This window comes from Sceloporus undulatus, chromosome 8, assembly GCF_019175285.1.
Source record: "Sceloporus undulatus isolate JIND9_A2432 ecotype Alabama chromosome 8, SceUnd_v1.1, whole genome shotgun sequence".
Lineage (NCBI taxonomy): Eukaryota > Metazoa > Chordata > Lepidosauria > Squamata > Phrynosomatidae > Sceloporus > Sceloporus undulatus.
Window position 1 is genome coordinate 33,237,880 of NC_056529.1, and position 5,064 is coordinate 33,242,943.

Here is a 5,064-nt window from a genome sequence, read left to right on the forward strand (position 1 = left end):
GACCCTTCCTTATGTAAGTGAGGGGATTCTGCCTCAGTGAAATAACGTCAGACTTTTTTATTTTATAAAACAGAAGGCGCTACAGTTTTGTGTTTTAAATTATTATTTATTTATCTGCTGGTGGGACCCTCAAATGTCAAGGAAGAAGAAAGCCATTGATATGGAGACTCAAGGTCCAGAACACACAGGAATAATCCACTTTGGACGGCTTTAACTGCCCTGGCTCAGTGCTAGGGAATTCTGTGGAACTGTAGTTTCATCATCATATTAATTATGATTATTATTATTATTATTATTTCTATTATTGATATTATATTCTAGCCCCCCTTTTCCCAGAACTGGGACACCTATCAGAGCGGTTTTACAATATTTAAAAATGGTACAATTAAAACGTAGGAAAAAATTGCATTCGCTGAAACAGAACTAAATTGTTGGAATATTCAAGTAGATTGCTTATTGAAGAATAAAATGTGGTTAAAAAAGATTAAATTAATTTTTGTAAAAAATCAATAGGACTGAATGATGATTCTTTCCCATTTTAACTTAACCTACATCCAAAACATACTGCAGAAATAATCCATTTTGAGACCACTTCCACTGCCCTGGCTCAATGCTAGGGAATTCAGGAACTGTATTATTATCATTATTATTATTATTATCATCATTATTATTTTGTCTATAAGGACAAGTTGTGGTTGTCTGGAGGGCGATTGACTGACTTCCATTTTAAATGAACCTAGGTCCACCAAACACACTGCAGAAACATCCACTTTGAGGCCGCTTGTAACTGCCCTGGCTGGCATGCCAGGGGATCATGGGTTTGTTTAGACTTGTTTGTTGTGACCCAGAGCTCTCTCTGACAGAGAAGACTCAGGCCTGTTTACAGACAGCCAAAATAAACTGCTGTTCTGAGTCACCTTTGTGGAGGTATGGTATTTCAATGATGCATGAGTCCTAAAAGTCTGGGAAGCTTCACCAAAGCTTGCACTCCAGTCCTTAGGAGGTGAGCGGGCTTTGGTGCGGCCTTTGGATCTTAGGACGCATGTATCAATTGAATACCATAACTCCAAAGTGACATCAAAGCAGCGTTTATTTGGCTGTCTGTAACATGCCTCAGTTATTAGTCTCACAAAACTACAGTCCCCACAGTCAAGACACAGAGACAGTTGTGTGCCATTTTAAAAGTTGAAAGGGGGTTGATGATTGTTTATTTTTTTTATATTGAGAGTAAATATTTCCTTTCTGTTTTTTGCCGCAATTGATTTTGTTTCTCTCTGCCATGATAAAAGCAAAAGGAGAAAAGCCACAAAGGAGTAATTATCAGAAAAATATTAAATATAACTCAAGTTGAACATGAGTCAACAGTGCAATGCGGGCAGCGTAACAAGGCCAATGCGATTTTATGCTGCAGTAAATAGAAGTACAGTGGACCCTTGTTATACGCTGGGGTTTAGTTTCCAGGATTCCCGTGTATAACAAAATCCGTGTAGGCTCAAGTCCCATTGAATATAATGACATAGCAAAATGGTGTCACCTAATAAAACTGGAAAATCAAGAATTTGGATCATTGAAATTTATACTTGTTTGTGAACATTTTCAAACCGGTGGAGCGTTGAATCCGTGTATAAAAAATCCGTGTAATAAGAAGGGTTCCGACTGTAGGTAGGTCTAGATCAGAGGGAATAAAGTGATACTCTATTCTGCTTTAGTCAGGCCCCACCTGGAATATTGTGTCTAGTTCTGGCACCACAATTAAAAGGACATTGAGAAACTGGAGCCATGTGTCCAAGAGGAGGCGACTAAAATGGTGAAGGGTCTGGGAACCATGCCTTATGAGAATGACTTATGGAGCTGGGGATGTTTAGCCTGGAGAAGAGAAGGTTAAGAGGTGATATGATAGTCCTGTTTAAATACTTGAAGAGATTGTCATATTGAGAAGGGAGCAGGTTTGTTTTCTGCTGCTCCAGAGAACAGAACGTAATGGAGCAATGGATGCAAGAGATTCCACCCAACATTAGGAGGAACTTCCTGACATTAAAAGCTGTTTGACAGTGGGACACACTCCTTCCTTGGAGTGGAGTGGAGTCTCCTTGGAGGTCTTTAAACAGAGGCTGGATGCTATCTGTCTGGGATGCTTTGACTGAGAATTCCTGCATGGCAGAATGGAGTTGGACTGGATGGCCCTTGCGGTCTCTTCCAACTCTATGATTCTGACAAAAATCAAAGACCTTTCAGGAAAAATTTTTATATCCATTTCCTCCTCCATCTAGCCACTGTTCTCTATGCTCAGATTTATTTTAAACAATTGTGAATTGTTTAAAGCCTTAATTATTATTATTATTATTATACTTTATTTATAAAGCGCTGTAAATTTACACAGCGCGTACATACAATCTTTTAGGTTAGACGGTTTCCTGCCTCAGGCTTACAATCTAAGAAGACACGACAAAAAGGAGAGGGAGTGGTGGTGGGGAATGGGATCAGGTCCAGCATTTCTTCTCCACCCTGAGACCTGGACCAAGGCAGATGGACTGGAGGAAGGGCTTGGCTTCTTGAATGGATGTTAAAAGGAGGCTTCCTGGGTCAGAGAGGGGCTCACCTCTGGAATGCTTCTCTAAACAATATAGTCTTTAATTCAGTTTTTGAAACTGGGAGAGAAGTGATGAGGTGTGCATGTGGTGGAAGAAGGTTTCCAGAAGTAAGGGGCAGCAAGCGAGAAGGGACGAATTCGGGAGGGGGCAGTGGTATGTCCTACACTGTGACAGGAGACCTTGACTACAAGAGCAGAATACCTGATTAATTTAATAAAGGAGATTTTCAATTAGTTTGAAATACTTTAATACAATTGGTCTTATGATTGTAATTTTGTATGATATATTTTTGAATAATTTTATATTTGAAAAAAAAGATAAAGCAAAGTAATCACTTGTGAGACACAGAGGCCTCATCTACATGAAGTTGTTCACGGGATGTAACCACCAAAAACCAGAAAAAAGAGTGCTAAATCTCAGCTTCTCACTGTGCTCTTTAAAGCATTTCAGATCGTGTAGGAAAAGACGTTTGATTTGGAGGAGGGAATGTGTACATTTCTCCGCAGGTTCTAGCCTTAGATTTCTCAGGCACCTTACTTCTGGTTTCCTTCATGCATGGTTAAGGATGTGGTTTCTCTAAAAGGAGTTTTGCCTGTAGCCTTATTCCCCCCGAGCAAATTGTACGGCACCCTTATCTGGCTTTCAGTTTGTTTTAAATGGTACAAAGCTGGGTACGTGCTCCAAGTCAGGAAGTGCTATCGTTGAGCCTATCAGAAACATTTTCCTGCAAACATTTGAATGCTTAAGCAAATCTGTCTGCAAGTCGACCAAGATGCAAAGGGGGTGCAGCAGGGGGGAATCTTGCAGATCCCCCAAGACATTCACAAGTGGCTTCTGTCTCTCTCTGCAAAGAATTGGATGAACATTGGGGAATTGATGATGATCTGAATTAAGTTTGACAGTGTGGATCTAGACTGCTACTGATTTGACATTTCAAATGTGGAGCAAACAATCGAGCAGCATCTCCTCCTTTACTAGTAATAATGACCAAAGTAGGAGTGTTGCTTTTTCCATTAGGTTAGAAGCGAGATACTCTTGTTCACTATTTGCAGCTGCCTTGCAGTAATAGTCTGCACAAGGAGAGTGTTTATGTTTTGGGTCATTCACTAGCTGCTTAATTTCCCTATAGCATTCTTTTTCAGTTGTTCTATGCAGAGGGAAATTCATTCTACTCTTATTCCTGTACTCTCCCTCCCCTCCAAAAAGTACCCTGCCTAGGGAATTTGGTAGATATTTTAGGGTACATTAAATTCACATGAAGTGCTGGGTAAGCTTGGTAGCCTGACTGTTGCCCAGCACATATAGAGAGTGTTGTTGTCGTTGTCGTTGTCGTTGTTGTTAGCTGCCTTCGTGTAGACCTTGACTCATGGCGACCCTGTGGATGAAACATGTCCAAGAATCCCTATCTGCCACTACCTTGCCTAGATCCTACAAACTCTTGCCCACAAGCCCTCTGATTGAGTCTATCCATCTTGACTGTGGTCTTCCTCTCTTTCTTCTACCCTCTTTCCTAGCTTTATTTTTCTAGTGATCCATGCCTTCTCATTATGTGGCCAAAGTACAATAGCCTCAATTTGATTATCTTTGCTTCCAAAGGATGTCTGGTCTGATCAGTTTCAAGGACCCTCTGTTGTCTTCTAGCTGTCCACGCGTATCTAAGTACTATTCTCCAGCACACATCTCGCATGAGTTGATTTTGTTTCTATCTGCGCTTTCATTTCCAGGTCTCAGATATGTCCCTGTTACAGTAATTGGGAATCCAATGATCTGGAGATTTTGATTTAGTGCTAACGGGGCTGGATGTTCTTCTCAGCTCTTCACTATGGCCTGATACAGACATCCGAAAAACGCTGCCTTCGAGTCACCTTGGAGGTACCGTGGTGCCTTGGGTTACGCAAATAATATCGTTTCAGCATCCTTTCGTACCCGAAATTTTTTTTTGTCGTAACCCGAAAACACTTTTGTTAGCACTGGAACGCTGCACTTTGCCGACATTTGAATTTCGCGCCGAAGATGCATTTCGTAACCCGAATAATATTTCGTACCCGAAACAGTTTTTGGCCAATCCACTTTTTTGTATCCCGGAAATTTCGTAACCCGATCATTTCTATCCCGAGCGCACCACTGTATGGCTGTTTCATGAAGCATCGTTCCTAAGCGTCTGGAAGCTGCCACCAAAGCTGAAATCCAGTCCTAGAACTGGAGTGTGTTTTGGTGAGGCTTCTGGACTCTTAGGACCCCGCCATGTATCATTGAACCACCATATGTACCTCCAACGTGACTCGAGCAGCTTTATTTGGCTGTCTGTTTTAGGGTCCTATGTTTTCAGTATTATCATACCAAATCTCTAATCTGAAATCCCCTGTGCTACATATTGCATTGAAGGAAGGACAAACCTTTGACAAGCCATTTTTTACAGAAGCTTTCTTGCCAATACTGATTTCTCTATATGAATCCTGGAAAGGTTCTAATG